Below are 25,316 nucleotides of genomic sequence, written 5' to 3'. Positions count from 1 at the left end.
ATGTACCTACCGCACAGAGCTTCTTCAAAAATTAAATACATTACTTAATGTGTTAAAATAGTGTTTTGAATATTACAGGCTCTCGGAGGGACTGAAAAAACATTAACAACGTGTACAGAGAAAAGTAAGTACATTTCTAAAACATAAGTAATTTATCAGCTCTAGGAAAAAAAAACAATTGAATAAGAAAGGAAGCGTAATGATAATAGACTCGGCTCAACAGTGAATATTCCATTGTCAGATAACACAAATAGTAAAAACTGTAGTGTAAAAAATTAGAAGGATGGAGGAAGGGTAAAGGGATATGACCTACCTCAGAGGTAGGCATTCTATGTAGAATGAGGAATATTAACATGAATGAAGAAATATGTTTAAAATAGTCCTGAAAGAACAGGACATATGGCCCTTTGGGTAATAAGTGACTGAGTGAGTGAGACAGATGCAGGGGGACCAGGGGCTGCTCTGCTTCTGGGTTTCCAGAGCACCAGCTTCCACGAGGGATCTGAGGGTGAGGGGGTCCACCATGGGGTTGGCACTGCTGGGAACAATGCTAGGAAGGGAAGAGTTGCCCTCCTTAGCATTCCATCATACAAACCCCGAACATGGGTCTCGCCTATTCTGGGAAGGTTCTTTTCTGGTCTGGAATAGGGCCTGAAGGGCAACCCAATCCTAAAAATTCATAGGGGAGAGCTTCCCTTTTTGACCTCCACCGCCTAGGACATAGGCACCGCCTAGGACATAGGCACCACCTAGGACATAGGATAAGCTTGGCTCGACACTACCACCATTCATTTTAAAAAAAAATTACATTTTGGTTTGAAATCATAGTTTCTAAAACAGCAAGTCATGACAAAATTGATATTTGAAGGCACCTGACCAACACATAAATAAAGCAATCAATATCCCTGTTGTGCTCTGAAATTAAACAGATGAAAAGGATTGTGTCCATGACAAGTAGAAGAATGAGAGAGACGGCGTAGAGGGTGAAGCTTAAGTGAGACCTGATATTGCCTGGGCTCCAGCTGATGTTTCAAAGCCAAGCCAAGCGGTGAGTACCCTGACGACCGCCCCCAGGTATCAGTGCTGGCTGGCACGCTTCCACCCCAGTGACCCATCCCTGGGCTTTGCCTTCATCCCTGGTACTCAGCTCCCACACTGTTTTGTCTTTTTTTTTTTTTTTTTTTGCGGTACGCGGGCCTCTCCCGTTGCGGAGCACAGGTTCCGGACGCGCAGGCTCAGCGGCCACGGCTCACGGGCCCAGCCGCTCCGCGGCATGTGGGATCTTCCCGGACCGGGGCACGAACACGTGTCCCCTGCATTGGCAGGTGGACTCTCAACCACTGCGCCACCAGGGAAGCCCCCACACACTCTGTAAGGGCTGAATAAAACCACAAGCCTAGCCAGCATGGAGGAAGTCACTTAATAAGCACTTTCCTATCTGGGGGGACAGATGTGTTTGGATTTCAGTGAAGGAAGTGAAATTTCAACAGCTGAGTTCAAGAAAGCTGCTGCAGAAACCCAGAGGGAGATGTAGGGTCTTGTGTTTTGTACCATATCTTGGCAACCCTCCTGGCTGCTGCTGACCCATGGCAGAGGCCCGGCTCCTTTTGCAATGGGCCTCGAGGTGATCTTATTTCCAACCGTGTCAAAAGTGTGCTATAGTCACGGGACTCCTTGCTTGGGTCACAGAAACACCAAGACACCACCTGAGAATGAAATCCCACAGAAAATAGAAACCAGTAGACATTTCACGGCACCCATGGGAAGTGAGGATTCCTCACCTCCTCATTCCTCACACTGAAGAAACAAAATAAGTGCAGATGAATTCTTTTTTAGAACATCTGAAATCCTGAGTAAATGGCCTTGGATTTACAATGCCCATGGATTTTTAGTGTTTTAAGCATTTTCCTATAAAAGGGATTCACCCCAGCCATTTTTTCTAGACAGTACTTCACTTTCTCACTTTTTTCCCTCTAGGTTACAGCTATGATAAAAAGAAGGGAGACTGAGGAAGGGAACAAATATTTATCATGGCCTAGAAGCTTTGCCTGTATACCATGCTCCTTCTCACAAATGCAAACACAGACCTTTGCTTCCTCTTACGCACTGCCACTAACAAAGAGATTACATTCCATTTATTCATGGAATTCATCGAGGACGATACCATCAATTCAAACTGTGAGTGAATGCGCTCATCTCTTGGTTATCAAGATGCCAAGTATTTAAAACTCTTCATTATTCGTTGTTTCTTACCTTGCCCAATGAAAGTTGGCAAGCACTGTTATCCTCACATAATAACCCACGTTACCCAGGGAATAGCCTGGATTAGAAGCTATGATACTCAAAGCTCCTGGATAAGCGCTCTGAGTCTCCTGTCTAGACTTGATGAATAATTCACAGGTCTAGTTGGTGGGTGTCCAGTTAGGAGCCTGGCAGAGTTGATTGCTTCAGAGCCAAGACATCCAGGGCCTTACTCTTGCCTCATTTTCCTCCTTTCTCTCCGATTGCTTCTTCTTAAGGGAAATCCTCTCATTTCCCTATTCTTTTAAGAGTTGGTACAGCGCAAGATTCTGGTGCCAGCCCTCTCCTTGGTTATTCTCTTCACTCATTCAGCCAAAGAGCATTTGAACTCCTAGCACATGGGCATGGCAATTGCCTGTCGGCTTTCAGGTCTATTTCTGGCTCTTGCCCTGTTCCGCTGTGTACTATAGGCTCCCTTGCCCTCTAGCTTCTGGTCATTACTTCCAACTTATGGGAGGTACGGTGTAAAATTGGAGGCAGGGAAAAAGAAAGAAGACCAGATATTTCTTTCTCTCCCTCTTGCCCATCCTTCCTGTGAGCTTCAGCTCCTGGATCTCACTGGTCAACCCTCTGCACAGCCCCTACATGGTTCTAGCTCCTGTCAGATGATGGGTTCCCTTCCTCCACTGCCCCTCCAGCCCTAGTGGTGGTAGCAGCTTCCAGCTATCACCGACCTGTGAGTTGCTTCCTTTCTCCCTGTTTGGCTTGCCAGCTTTTCCATCACCCTTTTAACCTATTATCTGTATTAAATTATTAAACCCCATCTGCGTGCAAGATTTAGAGGACTGTTTTCCTGGCTCTATCCTGACTGACACAGACACCATTCTTAGTTACAAGCTACAGAAACCACCCTTGACATGTTGGCAGGAAAGGATTTTACCACGAAAGCTATTGGAGAGATCAAAGAATCTCCGAGAGGACCCCAGAACCCGGCTCCGAGACTACAAGGGAAAGAACAGAGCTCGAAAATCTCCAGGCGACACTGTGTGGGGGAAGCCATGCTCGATGTCTTGGGTCGTGCCATGTGTACCAGCAACACTGGATGCTGCAAGGTGCCGTTCAAACTGTCAACAGAATCAAATCTGGGCATCTCCTACTTCTTCATGACATGAGCTTCCAATTTAGAGAGTGTGGAGATGGGTACATCTAATGCTCAATGCCCAGGTCATGTGCCCAACCCTGGCCACAAGTGTATCTGACATTTTCCATTCCTGTCATGGGAGATGGGCTCTTTATAGGCAGAATTCCCTAAACGTACAATAGAGATTTGGATGCCTGAGTAGACCTTGAGACAAGGATTCAAGTGTAAGTGGTTTCTTTGGGAGTTGTGAAAATCCCAGGAATCACTGGTAAGGAAGTGGGGAAAGGAAGGGAGGGTAACTTATCAATCGAGTTATTGCTATGAGGTAACTAGATCTAAATCCTCTACAGGGGACTTGGAGCCATTGTAGAAGACATGTCTCAGAGTCATTCCAGGGCCATTACAGGGCCTAGGAGCTGAGTTATTTATACACCAGCTCTACCCCAAGCTGCTGAGAGCAGCTGGGGTGGGCCCTAATTCTCCTGCACTCCCAGCTTCCCTCCCCTACTAGTGAGCTGAGTGGCCCTCATCGGCCAGAGGAAACCTTCAGGCAAATAAAAGCAGTGGGGAGAGCAGCTGAAAGTTGGGCAGGTGTAAGCTGAAAAGGTAAGGGAGAGATGATGTGACAGGGAACCTACCACATCAGCCACGGTGGATAAGAAGAGCGAAGGTCCACTAGGAACTGCTCAGCGTTGAAGATATGACCGTGGATAAGAGAGAAGCATTCCTGGCCTCACTAAGCTCATGGTCTCAAGACTCAGACATGACAACAGGCAAGTACAATATACAGTGGGACAAGAGCGCTAATAGAGGCAGCCCTACACAGCTAGAGGTAGACCTCAAGCCTCTAAGACCCAGGAGCACAGAGACAGCAACCTACTCATTTTCCCATCCCCACTGCCTAGGATGGTACCTATTCACTACATGTTTTCTGGCTCAAGACTGACCTGCGTGGCACAGTTCTGGTGTGTTAGATTCATGGTTTCTATGTAGGTGTGTCTCTATTTTACAGGGAAGAAAGTTAAGGCCCTCGTGATTATTCCTCACCACCTGACTACCCTGAGTGATTCTTCGCACTTCAGCTTTGGTGTAATTTCTCCAGAAGTTTTGCCTGCATCTCCAAGCCTGGGCTAACCTACCGGAGAACGTATGCTCTGGAGTGTCACTGGCAACTCATTCTCAAGTATCCTCCCGAGCTAAGCTCTTACAGAGCAGGAACCATATGTCCATTTTGTTTAGCAACGTACACTCAGCATCCAGGCCACAGCTGGCGCTTTCTAGATGTGCAAGCCTCCTTTCTACTGATGATTTTTGGAATGATGTGAATAAATGAATAAGGCTCAGAGAGGTTGAGTAACCTGACCAGTCACACAGCTAAGACATGGCAGAACTGAGGCTTGAACTGCAGTCTGTCTGAGCCCCAAATATCTCCTATGCCTTGCTGAGCATTAAGCAACTTATCTGTCTATGGCAACTAGAAAATTTAACTTGGCTTAAAGGTTGCTGCTCTAAGGTCAGAAGTCATGGGGCAGGAAGTGGCTAAGAACTTCCCATATTCATGAGGCTGAGGAAATATCAAGCAGAACTCTGGACCTAAAGCTGGAAGAAGGTTTTTACAGGATATGGCAGGATGGGACAACCTTTAAAATTCCCTGAAATTAGAACATTCTGTAACACCATACACAAAAATAACCTCAAAATGGATGAAAGACCTAAATGTAAGACCTGATACTCTAAAACTCTTAGAGGAAAACAGAGGCAGAACGCTCTGACATAAATCGCAGCGATATCGTTTTGGATCTGTCTCCTAGAGTAATGGAAATAAAAACAAAAATAAACAAATGGAACCTAATTAAACTCAAAGGCTTTTGCACAGTAAAGGAAACCATAAACAAAATGAGAAGACAACCTACAGCGTGGGAGAAAATATTCACAAAGCAACTGACAAGGAATTAATCTCCAAAATTTACAAACAGCTCATGCAGCTCAATATCAAAAAAAACAAACAACCCAATCAAAAAATGGGCTGAAGACCTAAATAGACATTTCTCCAGAGAAGAAATACAGATGGCTAGATTCTTAACATCACTAATCATTAGAGGAATGCAAATCAAAGTTACAAGGAGGTATCACCTCACACCGGTCCGAATGGCCATCATCAAAAAATCTACAAACAATAAATGCTGGAGAGGGTGTCGAGAAAAGGGAACCCTCTTGCACTGTTGGTGGGAATGGGAATTGATACAGCCACTATGGAGAACAGTATGGAGGTTCCTTAAAAAACTAAAAATAGAACTACCATATGACCCAGCAATCCCACTACTGGGCATATACCCTGAGAAAACCATAATTCAAAAAGAGTCATGTACCAAAATGTTCATTGCAGCTCTATTTACAATAGCCAGGAGATGGAAACAACCTAAATGTCCATTGACAGATGAATGGATAAAGAAGATGTGGTACATATATCTGATGGAATATTACTCAGCCATAAAAAGGAACGAAATTGGGTCATTCGTAGAGACGTGGATGGACCTAGAGACTGTCATACAGAGTGAAGTAAGTCAGAAAGAGAAAAACACATGTTGTTGTATGTTAACGCATATATGTGGAATCTAGAAAAATGGTACACATGAACCAGTTTGCAAGGTAGAAACGGAGACACAGATGTGGAGAACAAACGTATGGACACCAAGGGGAGAAAGCAGGGGCAGTGGGTGGTGGGATGAACTGGGAGACTAATAAGAACCTGCTGTATAAAATAAATAAAATTCAAAAAAGAAAAGATACACGCACCCCAAATGTTCACTGAAGCACTATTTACAATAGCCAAGCCCCGGAAGCAGCCTCAGTGTCCATCAACAGAGGAATGGAAGATGTGGTACATACACACAATGGAATACTACTCAGCCATAGAAAAGAATGAAATAATGCCATTTGCAGCAACATGGATGGCCCTGGAGATTATCATACTACGTGAAGTAAGTCAGACAGAGAAAGTCAAATATATATCGCTTCTATGTGGAATCTAAAAAAATGGTACAAATGAACTTATTTATGAAACAGATTCACAGACTTAGAAAACAAATTTACGGTTACCAAAGAGGAAAAGTGGGGGGCAGGGATAAATTGGAGTTTGGGATTAAAATATACACACTACTATATATAAAATACATAACAAACAAGGACCTACTGCATAGCACAGGGAACTATACTCAATATCTTATAATAACCTATCATGGAAAAGAATCTAAAAAAGAATATATCTATATATATATCTGAATCACTTTTCTGTGTACCTGAAACTAACACATCATTATAAATCAACTATATTTAAAGAAAGATCATACCTGTTTTTCTGAAAACTGGTGAGCTCACCTGAATGGAGAATATTGGAGGAAGAACATTCTCTGCAGGATAGTGAATGAACACAGGCATTACCTGAAGTGTCCTGGAGAAGGATGCGGGAAGTCTGGACAGTGGCAGTGGGTATGCAGGAGACAGAGGGGCAGAGCATATACACACTGCTGTACAGCACAGGGACCTGCTGTACAGCACAGGGGACTCTGCTCAATCTTCTGTAATAACCTAAAAGGGGAAAGAATTAGAAAAAGAATGGATACATGTATAACTGAATCACTGTGCTGTACACCTGAAACTATGAAACTAACACAACATTGTTAATCAACTGTACTCCAATATAAAAATTTTTAGAAAAGACTTAACTTTCTAAGGTTTTTAATCTCTAGGTAAAAATGTTCCGTCTAGCACCAGCACTGACTGACGTCATTAGCTTACTAAACCAATTTTAAAATACTGGAAATAAAGTGATTGTAAGCAGCTGATACATCATTTTTTGCTCCTTTAAGACACTGCAGAAAAAGTCATGACCCACTTCCAGCTTTCAGACGTTCACGGAGCCCCATTCAAAATGCAGGGGAAGAGGAGAGATGGTTTCGAAATCTCCAGTCAAAGCAATTCTTCTTCTGCCTTATTTATCAAGTTCTCATTCTCTCCTCTTGGCAAAATCAAAGAAAGTCATCCATCCTCCACGCATGCACTTTCCACACTTCCTTGATTCTAAAATAGCCAAGAAGCAGCATAGATTTATTAACAGCTTTTTGGTATGGGGAGGCCAGAGAAGGAAAAGACACGGAAAATGCGACACGAAATGTTCACAGGGATTACAATGCACATAGCCCGACTTTAGAGTGTTAAAATGTGGCCCCAAGAAAGCCTTAGAAGTGAAAACACATGCTAATTAAATGTAAAGTCTTCAAGTAGTATTAATGAAGAGCCTATATATTTTGTCCAAGTGAGACTGCTAGATGTAACCAAAAACAGTGGGAACAACAAAAAGAGCTTTCACAGAAATTAGTTTTGAAGAAGTAAATATGCATTTTTAAATTTCCTTGCAGCATGTTAAGTATTCAGATTTGTTTCTGAAAACTGGTAAATTGATTAGATCAATCAATATTAACATGTATAATAATACAGGTGCTTTGACAATCAGTGTAAACTTTTCTTGGTAAAACTGAAGTAGGACCTAATTTCTATGTTCGCTCTTTTTCTTCTGAAGAAACATATGTCTGTGCCCCATCGGCTTTTAAATGGAAATCCATAAATGCAGCAAATCAGCTTAACAGTTCATCAGTCACCCTTTGACTCGATCGCTGATTCAGAGATTCAGAAGCAAACACTGGGTTGTAGTCATCTGGTTCTCACCACTTCAATATGTTCCAGCAAAGTCCACTAACAGTGCCCACCCATAGGGTTAGAAGGGCAGCCAAAGGCAAAACACCTTTCTCAAAGGATCAGTATTTCATGAACCCCTCAAAGATCAATATATAATCTAAGATACCACAGGGAGAATTAAAAGCAGGACAAAGACATTGAATGTATATACCAAATTAAGAGAAAGTGTGGAAGAAAACCCTAAGATCAAGAATACATGCCCAAAAGGTACAGCACGTAGACTAGGAATAGAAAATACACTGATTTTCTGTTGCCCGGTCTTCTGGCCATAGCTGATCCCTAATCAACCTCAGAGCCAGATGCATCCTCAGAATCCATCTTAACATACTTTTTCAAAAAGCCACTCCAGACAACTGGAAATAGAACCGAGACAGAATTCTTTGCCCCCACTGCTGAAGATTGAATATTTTAAGCCATGGATATCTCCTATTATCTCGTACCCTGGCTACGCTTACCTACATCCTTGAACGTGCCAGGCAAGTTCAAGCATCTGTGCCTTTGTTTATTCTGTTTCCTCTCTCTGTAGAAATCTTAGGTATCCTTTGTGGCTCTATACAAAAATTTCCACTTTTATGAGGCATGCCCCATTCATATCCTCTAACCATAATAAATTGTTTGTAGTTCTTCATTTACTTCATGAGTTCCAGCTAGAGGAGCCTAAAGGATGTAAAAGAAAAATTTTACCAGATAATGACAGTAATCATTATTATTATATATAACATTATTTACATATAAAATATATTTCAGCCCAAATACAAAGCTAGAGACGGAAATAATGATGAGAGTTATGAACTACATCTCCCCCCCTTTTTTTAAATAAAGCTGTAGCTTCTACTGTAAAGTCAATATATGAAAGTTTAGATAAAGCCTGAATTCCTATTGTAAAATGTAACAAGGATAGAAATTCAAACATAGTATCACTTTGTTTTGAGCTATAAAAACCCCATCAAGGCAAAACATCTTACTTCACAAAAGTTACTTTAAAAGTTAGCAAATTCTCATTCAGTCATTCCCACCATGGGCTGACGCCCAGAATCATAAGAGGGACTTTTGTAGAGTATAGATTCCTTGGCCTCATACTTGGCCTGTGAGCCAACATCTTCCGGGAGTGGAACAAAGAACCAGTATTTTATAAAAGCTCCCCCAGGTGAGCTGAAGAACAACCATGTTTATTGTCTTGGCTAATGGTTCGCATAATTGTCTGAGCTGGACATATCAGTAAATGTTCTTTACAAGGATACATCAATGAACATAAGAATCTGGGCTCACAATATTTGAATTCCATTTATGCTGTCAGTTTCAGGGAAGATACAGGCACTGACCTTGCTCCTTTTGTTACTTTGGCGCTGTAGTGGTGGGAGAGAACAGACTGGAAAAAGTTTCAAGTCTTTAACAAATTTCTGAAGAATAAAATGTTGACTGAGCTAAAACGAAATGTCTTATGGTTGTCTTGAGTCTAAACAAGAAAATATTAGGAGGCAAAACTTTGTTAAAATTCAATTTGACTGATTTACCCAACCATGGATACAAGCTGTTTTTCATACTTTAAAAGGCAATGTGAAAGTCTGGTTTTTTTCTTTTTAGTTTGTTTCACATGTCAATCACCAAAAGAGCTTAGTTTTTAAGACTTTGGTTACATGATGACCACATCTTCAATGAGGAAAGAACTTGGTTATGTTCAAAGAAATAAAAATTAACAGTAATAGAGTTTTTAAAAATTAGAATCCCTGCAGATCTAATTTACAGCTGATTTGGGGAGAATAATTCACACCATAAAGTAAAAGGAGATTTGAACTTAGTAGACTCCAGTAATTGGATGTTTTCTGACAATTCTCTAAGTGCCACTCTATGTAAATATGTTTTCTATGCATGCATGCCCCAGTGGGAACCAAGGACACTAGAGATACAAATGAGTAAGTTGACTCAAACCTTAACAAAAAATGAGAAAGCCATCTGACTCTCAACATATTAAACTTAACATAGCCTTGGGACTTCCTTGGTGGTGCAGTGGTTAAGAATCTGCCTGCCAGACACGGGTTAGAGACCTGGTCCAGGAAGACCCCACGTGCTGCGGAGCAACTAAGCCCGTGTGCCACAAGTACTGAAGCCCGCGCACCTAGAGCCCGGGCTCCGCAACAAGAGAAGCCACCGCAATGAGAAGCCCGCGCACTGCAACGAAGAGTGGCCCCCGCTCGCCTCAACTAGAGAAAGCCCCTGCGCAGCAACGAAGACCCAACGCAGCCAAAAATAAATAAAATAAAATTTTAAAAATAAACAGACTTAACATAGTCTTGAATAGCGTGGCTGGTAGGTAATAACACCAATGTGCATTTAAGAAGAATATTTGAAATTCCATTGCAAACCATTCATTTCCATGAATCTCTCTTCTGTGTTCTATCTTTTGTTGTATTTGACAAGTAAGCTCAGAGATAAAAATAATACAAACCCCCCAGCTTCCTGAGTCCAACCAATAAAGGTAGACTTTCACCATCCCTGTAATGTGTCAATCTCCCTTTTAGGTTAAGGCAAATTTGACAGTACACAGGGAGATTGTTTTAAAAACCATGGTTGTGCTAAGCGTGGGAAATAGAATCTTATAATACTAAAATTCTTTTTGTTTCTTACATAAGAATTTACAGCTTTCACAATGCATGAATATGGTTTTTGGAGTAAAGGTGAAACTGCAACATACTCACATGTAGCAGGGCAGCCAAGAGGATCTGGGCAAGTTTCCATATTTGCTCTGTACATATGTAGTACAGACCACATTAGAAAGGAGAGGACTTATTGGGGCACGTTGTATTTTCCAAAAATGGCCACGTTAGTATTCCCAGTCCCACACGTTCTTGTAGAACTTGCTACTTACCCATCAAGAGATAGAGTCCAGTTTTCCTCTCTCGGCACCTGGGCAATGCTTTGCGACCACCTTGAGTAAGAGAATGTGAAGAAAGTGATGCTGTGTGACTTTCAAGGTTAGGTCATAAAAGCTGATACAGCTTCCACCCGGCTCTCTCTTGGGACACTCACCTTTGGAACCCAGCCACCATACTGTGGGGAAGATGAGCAGCCGTATGAAGGGCCACACGTAGGTGTTGCAGCCACGGCCCCATGTTGGTCCCAGCCAACGGTCAGCATCAACCACCAGACACGCGAGTGAGTGCCCTTCAGATGATTCCACCTTCCGCCCGCCAGTCACCCCACCTGATGCCAAGTAGAGAAGGGACAAAATGTCCCCACCCACCCCACCCCACCCCACCCCACCTGCAAATCTGTGAGCAAAATAAACACTGTCATTATTTTAAGTTGCTGTTTTGGAGTGGTTTGTTCTACAGCAACTGGAATACTTGTCAAGTGTCTTGATTCTATTTCATCTTCTGTCAACAGCTGAAGTCACTTTTCACCAGGAAAACCACCTAACCATCATTTAACGATGACTCCATCTACAGTGATTCATATATTATGGTACCTGACTCTCCCATAATAACCGCCCTTTATCTACTAGGCATTTGGTCACTGTTGGACTGCCATCATGTGAGAGAGCTATGCTTGTTTAACTTGGACAGTGCAAATTTTCTTCAAAAATTATAAAATTAATCCATACTCATGAAAATTCAAACTACAGATTTTTAGTAAAAGAAAAGAAAAAAAGTCCCACTTTGACAGTTAACTTCCACTCAATCCCACATCTTTTTGAGGTAACCATACCAAATCCAGTGTGCATCCTTTCAGACCCTTCTCTGCTTTTCCTTACCTTTATACGCACACACTCACACACTCCTAAACACGTGTCTTGGACATTTACCTCCGTAGATCATGAGTTTCTTTTTAGTATGTTGTTAAAGCACAATCATCATACACAATATTGATGAGAATTATGATCGAGACAGAAAGATGATGACGATGGTTGCCATGTTTGAGTTCTGACTCTGTGCCAGGTAGTGCAGAACATGGAGACCTTGAAACTGGCAAATACTCAAAAGACAGGGCTTTTGTTTCTGGAAAACCAGTTGTTAAATTTACCAGCAAGGACCATGTTTGTCTTTGCTTATTAATACACCCCCAGCACCTAGGACAGTGTCTAGCGCATGGAAGGCTCTCAATAAGTATTTGTTGAATGAACAAATGAATGAATGTTTTAATCACAGCCTCACACAGTATTCTAATTGATGTACTTCTGAAATGAATGTGACCTACCAGTTTTATGAATGAGCTTAATTCCAAAATATAACTGCTATTTATTCTTTGTTTTCAGACATTTCTTTACCTGGATAATTGGATTACCCTCTCTGTGGGTCACCAGAGCCAATGGCATGGCTGGAGCAAGCATTTCACCGGAAGGCACAGTTCCCCAGTGGTCAAGTGTTCATGCAAAAATAAATTCATACCTCATAATCAGAAAGTACCATCCTTTCTTCCTTCATATCTTTTGACAGCTTTTGTTATATTAATGGTTTCTTAGGAGCGACCTGGTCAAGGGAAAAAAAAACATACTGAAGTACACTTATACTGTGGGTATATGTGTATTCACGCAAGCAAACCTGGGCATAGCTAGATCTTTCTGGAGGAATCTACATACATATGTAATAAATAATATCTTCTTTAAACAGAACTGGTAGGAGGGTTGGTAGGAGATGAGGAAGAAAGCATGAATAATGAAACATAAAAAGGATAAGAATCCAGGCTTCGTTCTCTGTCAGCAGAAGAAAATCATACCTGCAAGGTGGTTATCTCCAAAATTAACCAACTACCCAGATAAATATAAGCAACTTATGTACTTTAGGCCTAAAAGACTCAAGGCAGTGTGGTAACGATCAGGTGGGGAACGAAACCATTCCCGGAGAGCAAAACTATGGACATTATTTAACCCTCATAACATGCTCCAGGTTTCAGGTCACTGACAATAATCATTTGTAGAATGACAGACGTCTACGTGGCACTTCCGCAATTCCATCTCTCCTCAAAATACAAGTGCTTCGCAAAGCATATTTATCTTTTCAATTAATCTTCTTGGCTTAAAAGAAGATTGTGGGCTCCAACAAATTCTTTTGCGTCAGGCTGATCTGAAGGAGACGAAGGATAGTGGTATTGGTGTGGGTTTACTCACCAATTATTCTTTAAGGCTGCTCCCTTCCAATGCTGGGCTAACAAACAGGCATTTAGGTGAATTTTTTTTTTCTTGCCCTGTTTTTTGGGAAGTTCCAAGAAACATTAGGAATCTCTGTTCTGTCTCTATGAAAAAAACTCATTAGGCTGTTATAAATGATGGTGTGGCTTTCATTTATGAGAGTCATATATCACCACTGGAAAGTAGATATCCTGTGATTCCTTGCTTCTGAGACATAGCAATAATTTCCACCACTGAAAATGCAGCCATCATTCTGGGGGTACTTTCAAAGGCACTGGAAAAACGCAAAGAAGTGAGGAGAAAGCCATGTATTCCCCCTGTAGAAACCAAAGAGAATGAAATTAAGGGAATGTCTAAGAAAATTTCTAGCATGTCAAGGCTTTTTCAGATGAGCAAAATAAATTAACTTACCAAGAAACCTTGACTTACTTCACTTAGTATGATAATCTCTAGGTCAATCCATGTTGCAGAAAGTCAGACACAGAATGATGAATATCATATGATCTCACTCATGTGGAATCTAATTTTTAAAAAAAGATACAAATGAACTTATTTACAAAACAGCAACAGACTTACAGATATTGAAAACTTAGTTACCAAAAGCGAAATGTGGGAGGGATAAATCAGGAGTTTAGGATGAACAGACACACACTACTATATATAAGATAGATAACCGACAAGGACCTACTGTGTAGCACAGGGAACGCTACTCAATATTCTGTGATAACCTATATAAGAAAAGAATCTAAAAAAGAATGAATATATGTATAACTGAATCACTTTGCTGTACACCTGAAACTAACACAACATGGCAAATCAACTATATTCCAATAAAATTAAAATGTTAAAAAAAAAACTTATCAAGAAATCTTAAATGAAAGAGTAGAGAAATCAAAGCAGGGCACATTGCAAAAGTCCAAGGATGAGTCAATATTAGAAAAACCTATTAGTATAATTCACTAAATTATAAGTCAAAAGAGAAAAACAGCTTTCTCCTCCTTCTCACCTTGTCCCCCTTCCCTTCCTGACCAATTCAATCCAAAAGCCAGTAGCTAGGGCCAAGAAGAAATGGGTGTGTGTTAGAACTTGAGTGTGGTGAGAAGGGCAAACACAGAGGAGAGAACAGTGGTGGTAGATGGAAGACTGGTTTTACACAGGGTTTCATCACATAGGTAACGCCCTTACTGATAACAGAAGTCAGATTTCTTACTCTCAGAGGAGGGAGCTACAAATGTGGAAACGCAGAACACTCAAACTTATGGAGTTGGAATGGGGTAAAAGTATCTCTATAAAGTCATGGTTTTTGACATATGGGTGGATGGATAAACACAGGTAATACAGAAAATCACATACATATAAGTGTGTGTGTAGGTACACAGAAACCTACATATATCCTCTAGCTCAGTCCACTGAGAGGGGTTTGGAGCAGTGAAACCCCAAAAGCAGCGAGCATACCTTAGAGATCAACTCTTAGTTTCTAAACAACATTTTCTCCTAAGAGGAACTGGGGCTTCTTGGGAAAATGGCTGATTCTAGGGCTGGGGAAGGCAAAGTACAAAATGAACTAGAGCATCTTCTTATACCAGAGAGTAAGGGATCATTCACGGAATGAAGGGGATACACTAAAAGGACACAGATACCAGCTTGACGGGCTCCCGTGGGTCAAATCTGGGATAATTTGCCATCAAAAAATTAATTTGAGTAATGGATCATAACATGACAAATTAAATATGAAAGCATGGGTTCACACTAACATAAATGAATACACCTTTGATAAAGAATGGGATTTTTATACCCTTTCAAGGTATCTTTCCACAAAATAAAATTATTTAAAAGGGAAAGGAATAACTCCACAGGAGAGAAACCTGACAGATAACACCTTAATCAACTGATCAAATTGAACGTCATCAGTAATGGGACAAATTGAAATCATGCACCACTTGATAAGATACAATGTGAAGAACACAACCTAAAATTGAGGAACAATCTACAAAAGAACTGGCCCATAATTTTCAAAAGTGTCAAGGTCAATAAAGCCCAGAAAAGACTGAACAATTGTTCCATATTGAAGGAGACCAAAGGGACATGAGAAGTAAATGCAACATACAAGTCCTTTCTTTAATAACAGCCTTATGAAGATAAAATTCACACCACATAAATTTCACCCTTTCAAAGTATACATTTCAATGTTTTTTTACTACATTCACAGAGATGTGCAACCATCACCACCATTTAAGAACATTTTTATCACCCCAAAAGAAACCTTGCACCAATTAGTAGTCACCCCCATTCCCTCTCCCAACACCCCCCAATCCCTAGGTAATACTAATCTACTTTCAGTCTATGGATTTGACTACTCTGGGCCTTTCATATAAATGGAATCATATCATATGTGATCTTCTCTAACTGGTTTCTTTTGCTTAGCATAATATTTTCAAGGTTCATCCATGAACCTTGTATCATGTATCAGCACTTCAATCCTTCTTTTCTGGCTGAATAATATTCCATTGCATGGAGATACCACATTTCGTTTACCTATTTATCAATTGATAAACATTTGAGTTGCTTCCATTTTTGGACTATCATGAATAATGCTGCTATAAACATTTGTGTATAATTTTTTTGTATGGACAGCATGTGATTCTGAACTGGGTGTCATTGCGAAGTGGCTGGGACATTTGACAGAACTTGAATGGGATCTACAGATTAGATGATAGTAATGTTTCGGTGTTTAGTTTTGGTGGTTGTATCTTGGTAATGCAAGAGAATATTTCTTGTTTGTAGAAAATATACACAAAAGTATTTAGAGTTGATGGGTATTATGTCAGCAGCAAACTCTCAAATGATTCTGGAAAAATAGTCATTTGTACTGTACTCACAACTTTTCTCCAAATTTGCAATTGTTTCAAGAGAGACAGAGAGCTCCTGAGAGAGAGACCACATTCATATAAACAGATGCTAAAAAATATTTGATAAAATTCAGGAATTACTGTTAAATTTTAAAATTGTAAAAATATCTAATAAATGGATATTTACTTAGCAAATACATACTTGTTTTGACACATATCTCACACCAAAAGCCAGTATCATGTTTAATAATTAAACTTTAAGGTATTCCTAAAGTCAGGAGCAAAGCAAGGATGCCCATTACCACCACTATTATGTAGCACTGTTCTTGAATTTCTAGCTAATACAATAAGACAAGAAAAAGATATGAAATTCAAAATTAACTTAGAACATATTTCAAATGAATATGGACGTTTAGCAAGCTTACCAGTTAAATAACACATACACACACACACAAAAATATAACTTTTCTATAAATCAAGAATAATCTGACAGAAGACATAATCCAGAACACATCCAGTTATAATGAAATACAAAACTAAAAAGCAAATACAACTGAGAAAATTGTTTGGGATAAATATTCTTTGCACTAAAATAACTACTCTAAGCCATCAAGCCATTAAGAAAAATAAAAATGCCCTAACAGAAAAATGAGCAACAGATATGAATAGTTCTCCAAAAGATAAAGTTAAAATGGCAATAGACAAGCAAAAAAATGTTCACTCTCACTAGTTATTAAAATGCAAATAAAACAATGGAATATCATTTGTTTTTGTTCTTCAAACCATCAGACTTTTTTATGATTATGAGTGCAAGTGTGTAGAAAAATCGGTGTTCTTATTGTTGCTAGTAACACATCCATATTACTACAATGTTTCTAGAAGACAATATGACATATACAAACAAACGAAACAACTTCAAATGTCATATCTTTTAGCTCAGTAATTTCACTCCTACGAACTTACCTTAATAAAAAATGTATATATATTTAGGTTCTTGACTCACAGACATGGAAAACAAACATGATTACCAAATGAGAAAGGGCAGAGAGGAGGGATATATTAGGAGCTTGAGATGAACAGATACACAGTACTATACGTAAAATAGATAAGCAACAAGGATTTACTGTATAGCATAAGGAACTATATTCAATATCTTATAATAACCTATAATGGAAAAGAATCTGAAGAAGAATATATATTTATAAAAACGAATCACTTTGCTGTACACATGAAACTAACACAATACTGTACATCAACTGTAGTTCAATAAAAAAATGAAAATAAAAAAATTTAGGTTCATGGATGTTTATTAAAGCATTGATCACAATGACAAAAAAAAAAATCAAAACCTAAATGTCCAACAGCAGGGAACTAGTTGAATAATCTACGAAGTTTTGATATGATTAAATATGTAGCTAATAAAAATGTTGTATGAAACATGTTCACAGAGGATGGTTCAGTGCCATTGCAAAACGCCACTGACAGTACATACGCATCCCTGTGCATAAAAACAATTAGGCTTACGTACGTCAACATGTTCATAATGGTCATTTTGCTTGTTCACATTTTCCACATTTCCAAATATTTATTTCATAACCAGAAAAGAAGTCATCACAACTTCTTTTTTTAAAAATAAAAATAAACTCCGGAAGTGCTAGATGAATCAACAGCAAGAAAAAACAGGGCTTTTCCTCATCAACCAAGTTCATTCTGAATCTAAAGTCTCACATGGCTGCCAACCAACCAAGACTGAGGACTCGCCGGCAGAAGCAGAGAATCAACAGCTAGGGAGCTAATAAACCCATTTTACATCTTGATGTTTGGACAAAGCTTGGAACATTGTGAGAGGTACACTTTAGGAGAGGTACACTGTTTCCTGGGAGAGTCCAGAGGGTTCTGTGATTAATAGCTAAAGGAGATGAGGAGATTTAACCCATTGAAGAGTAGAGTTAAGGGGAAGATACAAACGCTCTTCAAATTTCCAAGTGGCTATCATGAGAAAGAGAGATTAGATTCATTATCGTAGTGGTTCCAAAAATAGATCAAGGACCAATGCACAGAAATTTCCCAGATAGCATCTAGGGACAAGGCAAAACTCTTCCAACAATCAGACTCATCCCACAAAGGAACAGGAGGTGAGGCACACCAGAGGTCTTCCTGCAGAGGCTTCCAATTCCTTTTCAGGGCTGTTGCAATGGAGACTGCAGCCCTGGGTAAAGGACTGGACTAAACAGACTCTAAGACCCTGCAGCTCAAAGTGAGGTCTGTGGGCCGGTGGCATTAACATCACCTGGGAGCTTGATAAAAAGTGCGGTTTGTTGCTTCCATCCCTAGACCTAATGAATCAGAACCTGTATTTTCACAAGATCCCATGTAATTCTTATGTGTATTAATGAGTGAGAAGCAGACCTGGAAGATACTCTCTAACTCTCCAGTTTCTCCATCTGCTTCGGTTTTCAGAGTCTTCTTTTGCTACTCCTCTTCCACGTGCTCTTTCATGGTCTACTAAATAACCATGTAATAATTAGTTAGTAATGGCAGAAGACCCGAGGGTGATTTGTGATAGAATGGTATAATGCACTTCCAAATTAATATAATCTGACGAATGATTGTATTTCTTATTGGTGGACATTTATAGGGGGAGGAGTCCTACTGACATCCATTCACAGGTCAATGAGTGTGAGTGCAGCCATGTACACTCTCCTTGAACCCAACGAATGAGAGCAAATCAAAAGCTCTGCCGTCCTATATTGATTCTCATTCACTAGTCCTACACTCTAGGCAGCAATTTTAGGCTGCCTTTCCACCTTTAGGACTCACTGCAGAGGGGACAATGGCATCCTGCCTTCCAAGTGTCATGTGTGCATTCATTAGTCCCGTCCTCTGGGAAAACCCTATTCTTGTACAGACATAACTTTCCAACTCTCCACGGCTGATAGTCTAAAACTTCAAACAATAGTGGAAACATAACCAGACCTCAAGTATAAGACAAGAACCAGAGCATTTAATGACAGCTAGATGTTAAATGATGGGAAAATTAGACCTCACTTCTCTGGTAGCTTTTTCTTCCAGTCCCCAACTCACCATACTTTATGCCGTGGAATAACCAACTGCTTCCAGTGCCTCATAAACACCATCCTTTCCACGCCTTCCTGTTACCTCCATCTGGAATGCCCTTTAGATTTGTCGTTGCCTGGATAACCTCTGCTCATCCTTTAAGATTCAGCTCAGGATGCATCTGCTCCTTCAGGAAGCCTTCCTTCAACCCCAGGCTGCATGACGTGCCTCCCTCCTACACCCCGCTTGAACTTCCATTGTATCATCTTAGACTAAGTGCTAGCCAACAGAAATCTTTAACGGGAGCCACATAATTTTTTTAGTAGCACAGTTTTTAAAAATTAAAAAGAAACAGCTGAAATTAACTTTAATTATGTGTTTTATTTAGCCCAGCATATCCAGAATGTTATCATTTCAACAGGTAATCAATATCATATTAAAAATTATTAATTAGGTATTTTACATTCTTTTACCATTTCAAGTCTCCAAAAGCCACTGTGTATTTGACATGTACAGCACATCTCAATTCGGACCAGCCACATTTCAAAAGCTTAATTAATAGCCACTCATGGCTAGTAGTGACTGCACTGGACAGCCAAGCCTTAAACTGAAATAATCTGCTTATGGGTTTGTCTTCCCTACTGGAAGGCAAGCTACTCAAGGGCGAGGTCAATTTCTTGCTCGTAGTTTCGTCAGTGTTGCATCAGAGCCAGAGATATATTGAGCACTCGGCAAATGTTTGCTCAACGAAACTGACCTGAAGGTATTTTGAGAGAAGGTGGAATTCTAGCAGCTGCTCAAATGTAGAGCAGCTTATGTGTACTTACAGTAATAACGGTGATAGGAATAATGGCTAATATTTTTGTCTTGGACCTCGTTCTATGCTCTCTAAATGTATTATCTTGTTGGGTCCTCACAACAACCCCATATACTAGGCAGCATTATAACCTCCGCTTTATGGATAAAGAAACGTGCCTCAAATCATACAGCTGCTAAGTGGAAGAGCCGGGACTTACCGAAATAGTTATTGAAAAACAAAGTAAATGACAATTAGACGCACACACACATTGCGTAATAAATAAAAAGTCAAAAATAAACTATATTCACAGATATTATAGGCCTACTTCGACAGGTAGACCTACCCTTGAATCTCCTTTACCACCCTCACCAGCATCTTTTCTGGGGCTTCTTGATCTGCTGAGTTTTGCCTTATCCAGGGGGTACCTCTTTCCAAGTTTCTGAACCAACTCCTTCTGGCTTGAAATTTCGTATCTTTCATACTTGCCTTCTAAGCTACTTGCATCCTGCCTGTCTCGTCAAAATGGCAGCGCTTTTCACAAGCCACTCCAGTGAAAAGTCACCTTTCTCAGTGCCTAATCTTCTCCCAGGATACGGAGACAGAGTGGGGGCCTAAACTGTTTTCCTCCACACGCTGCCCCCAGAGGACCCCTCGGTCTCGCTCACGTGGCCTGGGGGAGGGGGAAGTGAGCCATCACTGCTGATGTGCGCTTTGTGTAAGGGAACTAGGCTGAACTGTGCTTAAGAAAAATGACGCAGATTTCAATTTTTGTGTGTGAGTGTGTACAAAAATTCCATTATCTCTAAACCACAGGAACCAGAACCACATCTGGCAAAGGAAAGAAAGCTGGAGACGCGAGGAAAGAATAGATTAGGAGAAGCCTTGAAAACAGGCCACTGCGTTTAGATTTGATGTGGTGGGAAATAAAAATCCCTGGAGGGTTTCTGAGCAATGGAGTGATGTGATGAAAACAGTGATTAAGGAAGATGAAATGCAAGTGGGACAAATCAAAGGGAGGGACCAGGGGAGGCAGTCTTCTGGGCGTTGGAAGGCAGGGAGAGCGAGAGAGAAAGCATGGGGGTTAGGGGCAGGAACCAGGATTCTCTATGAATTAACCTATGCCATCCGGAAGTCACTTTACTACCAAGTTACCACCAGTTTTTTAGGCTCATCTCCTATTTGGGAAGGCAAAAATCAACCCACAAGGAGCTGAATACTGTCATTAAAATGACAATAAAATTTCCTCTCTGTGAATATAATGATTTAACTGTATGTATGCCCTGCTGAGTAAATGAGCTTTACCGTGAGCCTATAGGACGGTTTGCAGGGCAGAAATGGAGCTCAGAGAAATTTATATTAGGCCCTTATTCACCAAATAAACAAGCCAGTGAAAACAAAGCAACTTTTTTTTTACAGAGAAAGACAAATATCATATGATATCACTTATATGTGGAAAAAAATTAGACAAACATTTACAAACCACAAACAGACTGACAGACATAGAAAACAAACTTATGGTTACCAAAGGGGGAAGGGGGCGCCCATGAGCTGAAGGAATAAATCAGGAGTTTGGGAATAACAGATACACACTACTATATATAAAACAGATAAACAACAATGATACACTGTATAGCACAGGGAACTATATTCAATATCTTGCAATACCTATAATGGAAAAGAATCTGAAAAAGAATATATATATATATATATATATATAACATACAATGTTTATATTTTATATATATATAAAACTGAATCATTTTGCTATACACCTGAAACTAACACAACACTTTAAATCAACTATACTGAAAAAAACCCCAAAATTCTTTAAAGCAGCTTCATGTGGATGAAGCCCATGGGACAGGGTAGAAATGGCTGTCCCCAAGGTGGCAGCCCCAGCCCAAGAGTGCCCCAAACTCACTGCCCCACAGGACTCTGAAAGCATCCTTTACAAGTCAGATTCTACAGTGGCAGAAATCCGCAGAGAACTTGGGTTAACCGACACTATTTGCCAACGCCCCATGCCCTAAGCCATCATGTTCTCTAATTCTGGCTGCAATTTTAAATGGTCCAGAGACTCAAAAGCTATTTTCATTCCAGTTTAGATCTGGAAAGAGCCTTGGAGAATATCTAAACCTATAGTTTAAGAATATTTTCAAGCTGGACACAATGGAAATACAATGGATAAATATCAAAATGAGCTCCTTGGGTAGGGACTGTTGCGAAAGGCCCAGAATTCCACCTACTCATTCTCTTCCTTTCGCTACCCTAGCCCCTCTCTCCCCACAGCTTACACATGTTACGGCAGACCCTGAACCCCTCCCCAGGACCTTGGGGCTGAAAAGAAAGCAGTCTGCAAAACACTGAAGAGTCCACTATTTTTGTTTTGTTTCCGCTTCTTGTGACAGATGAACAAATTGAAGCCCGGAAAGCTAAAACGGGACTTCCATTTCCAGCCACTAAATAACTCAAAAAGCCGCATCTTAGAAACCCCAACAATGCTGGCTAAATGCAAATATCCATTTAAATGCATCAAATGAACTCACAAAGGCATAAATTCCTCAATTTGAAAATGGCTATAACGTAAGACCCAGCAATTCCATGTCCAAGTGTGGACCCCAGAACAGTGGAGATGAACCACTGGGTCATGGAATCATTTAGTAAATTGCAAACAGCATATTTTTTGGTGTGTGAAATAGACCAGACCAAACTGGATTATAGCTGAATAGACAACAAGGGTGAGTAATTATTCTGAGAAATTTTATTACACATACACTGTGTATACACACAGACACAGAAATGTAGCACACGTATGTGCTGGGTTTCCATGTAAAGTGTGTGTTTAACTGTGGGCGTAGACAAAACATTTTGAAAAAATGCTATTTTTGAGAAGCTTTTGTATGTCAGTACAGGACATAAACAAGAACACTCATCGAAGCATTGTTTATCATAGTGCAAAATTAGAAACAATCTAATTATTCATCAACAGGAGAATGGAGATAGATATAGATGGATAAATAGATAGACAGACCGACGTCTGTTCACAAATCATTACAATATATAGTAGTTAAAATGAACGGATCAGAGCTTTGCTGCTGAAATCTAATGCTAAATTTAAAAAAAAAAAGGTGCAGAATGATATGCACGTTGTATTTAAAGTTATTTAATGTTTTAAAACATGCAAAACAAGAGTTCCTATTGTTGAAAACATATATACGGAAGAAGTATGAAAGCACGCAAATTCAGGACAGTGTTAAGCTCTGGGGTAGGAGGAAGGGAAATGGGGTTAAGGAGGAATCCACAAAAAACTCAGCTAGGTCTGAAGCGAACTCGTCCAAATGTCAGGATTGCCTAGAACTCAATGGTGGCACACACAGTTCTGTTATTATATTCTCCCTATTTGTTGTTGTGGATTAAAAAAAAATTTTTTTGTAAGTCACAGATACTTACCTGAGACCAGATGGCTGACGGGTGGGGTCATCTGGAAGAAACCCAAGCAGGACCCCGAATCTGATTTCCATTCCAGTCCTCTTTCCACGTGGCTCTCAGTTCAGGATCTGCCTGCAGATGCAGGATTTACATCATTTTGGTGTTAATCTTAGTAACTTATTTTTACCTGAGAGATACTCTTCCTCACGGCCCATCAAGGCCACATCTGCCCTGGCCAGAAAGAGCACAAAGCGCACTTGCTCTGTGAGGCTGAGCTGTTGCTTCACAGTTTGTCACTTGGCTCTGTTTTCCAGCTTCGCTCATGCATTGCAACAAAGTGCTGAGCCACTGAAAGGCTGGTAGAGAGATGGTCTAAACATGCAAAAAGTATATGCAAAAAAAGAGAGAGAGAGAAACAGAAAGGAGAGGGAGAATCATGTGCATGTGAGGAAATAGACAAAGTCAGTCACAATCAATACTGCTCAGGAACCATAAAACACCCAGGGGGGTTATTTTAGATGATGGGAAGAGCTTGAAATAATGGCATTTCATAGTCTTTAAGTGCAAATACACAATCTAATGGGAAGAGGTTTGTTAGCATTTTTTCTAGTCTATTTTAAGACAAAAACAAGAAGACAAATGATACCTTGGCAATGACTGCAGAGTCTTATGCAGAGAGATTTATTACACCTTGGAAAGTTCAGGGCAGTGTTTTCTGTTTTCTTCAGTGGCTTAAAACAATAAAAGTTTGTTTTTCATAGCGAGTCTGCCCCAGGCTCTTCTCAGTATCATCATCATCTTAGCTCCAAACCCAGGCTGATGAAGCATCCACTCTGGAGAATTTTGGGATGTGATGGCAGAGGAGAAAAAGAGAGATCTCGAGGGTGTCAGGTCAGCAGTTGAATCCTCAGCTGAAAGTAGCACATGTCACTTCAGGGCAGTGGTTTTTATCATTGGATCCTTGATGCTCTTCAAGTTACCTAAGAGGCTCTTCCCTCTTTTTCTTCTCTAAGCATAACTTCCGGGTCAGCTTTTCAGGTGCATGAACCAAAGCTTTCCGCTGTTGGAGAAGAAGAAAACTCTTGTAGTAGAGTGCCCGGAACAAACCTTCTCTGGAGTCAAGGAGTAAACTGTATATGTTTTTAGATACTTCTCACCCTGGAATGCCTACCTGTTATCATGAGCTATGAAAGTATTCTTTTCATACTGCTGGAGAAAACTCACATCTGTGACAGAATTCCTCCTGCTGTCTCGAGAGCCAATATAGCAACAACTAACATTTACTGAACACCTACTCTTCTCGGGAAGGCACTATTGCTAGCCCATTTTACAGATAAGAAAAGTGAGATAGATACCAGAAGGTTAAGTAATATCCCTCAGGTCACCCAGAAGAAGTGGTAGAGCCAGGATTTGAACCTAGGCAGTTGGTTCTAACAGCCTGGGCTTGTAATACATGCCACACTTTATCCAGGAGGTGCTATTTAAAAATAACTGAAGGCAGCTATTGAAATGACAGCACCAGGTTATGTTAGGAGCCGTGGGGCCTCTACTTCAGATACAGGGGGTCTAGGAGGGAAGTATTCACACACCAGTGAAGGTGACAGTGGTTTGATAAAAATCAGAATCCTTTCCTTAGGGCTCGTAGCAACCTAGAACATTAGCTTCAGGGCTCCTGTGTATTCTACCCTACCTAAGTTATGGCTAATTTCTGTTACGCCCCTCAACCCCCAGAGAATGAAAATGGAGATGGACTTGGAAATGATATCAGATAAAAGTCAGAAGTCTTAAGCTTGAGTTCAGTATTGCCACTTAACTAACTACATGGATTCATTTTCCTCACCTTCCTCATGTGTGAAATGAGAAAAAGAATTCCTGCTACATAGGTAGTGAGAGTCGAATCCAACAGAGGCACAGAGAACT

The 25,316-nt window shown here is 40.3% G+C and overlaps 2 long non-coding RNA genes across 22 annotated transcripts in view; one reads left to right on the top strand and one right to left on the bottom strand.

Moving 5' to 3' along the window:
• Window positions 1–12,529, top strand: part of LOC117312632 (uncharacterized) — a 128,801-nt gene extending 116,272 nt beyond the window's left edge. Inside the window, exons 2-4 of one of the 2 annotated variants that reach the window (XR_004527008.2) lie at window positions 79–124; window positions 930–1,048; window positions 12,390–12,529. This is a non-coding gene — a long non-coding RNA (uncharacterized lncRNA). Of the gene's footprint in view, window positions 1–78; window positions 125–929; window positions 1,049–1,977; window positions 3,147–12,389 lie in introns of those variants that run through there. The other variant, XR_012332532.1, reaches the window with a different exon arrangement.
• LOC109549903 (uncharacterized) overlaps window positions 1–25,316 on the bottom strand; it is a 148,510-nt gene that overhangs the window by 22,674 nt on the left and 100,520 nt on the right. For 15 of the 20 annotated variants that reach the window (XR_012332522.1, XR_012332523.1, XR_012332531.1 and 12 more), the window contains 10 exons: window positions 24,043–24,456; window positions 23,418–23,528; window positions 13,242–13,782; window positions 12,523–12,603; window positions 11,165–11,338; window positions 11,004–11,063; window positions 9,460–9,593; window positions 8,593–8,794; window positions 7,278–7,462; window positions 6,824–6,970 (listed from right to left, as the gene is read on the bottom strand). This is a non-coding gene — a long non-coding RNA (uncharacterized lncRNA). Of the gene's footprint in view, window positions 1–6,760; window positions 6,971–7,277; window positions 7,463–8,592; window positions 8,795–9,459; window positions 9,594–11,003; window positions 11,064–11,164; window positions 11,339–12,522; window positions 12,604–13,241; window positions 13,783–23,417; window positions 23,529–24,042; window positions 24,457–25,316 lie in introns of all 20 variants that reach the window. The other 5 variants (XR_012332521.1, XR_012332524.1, XR_012332526.1 and 2 more) reach the window with 5 other exon arrangements.

Source organism: Tursiops truncatus, chromosome 6 (genome assembly GCF_011762595.2).
Source record: "Tursiops truncatus isolate mTurTru1 chromosome 6, mTurTru1.mat.Y, whole genome shotgun sequence".
NCBI lineage: Eukaryota > Metazoa > Chordata > Mammalia > Artiodactyla > Delphinidae > Tursiops > Tursiops truncatus.
The sequence above is the reverse complement of the archived record's forward strand: the minus strand, read 5'-3'. Positions and strand labels throughout refer to the sequence as shown.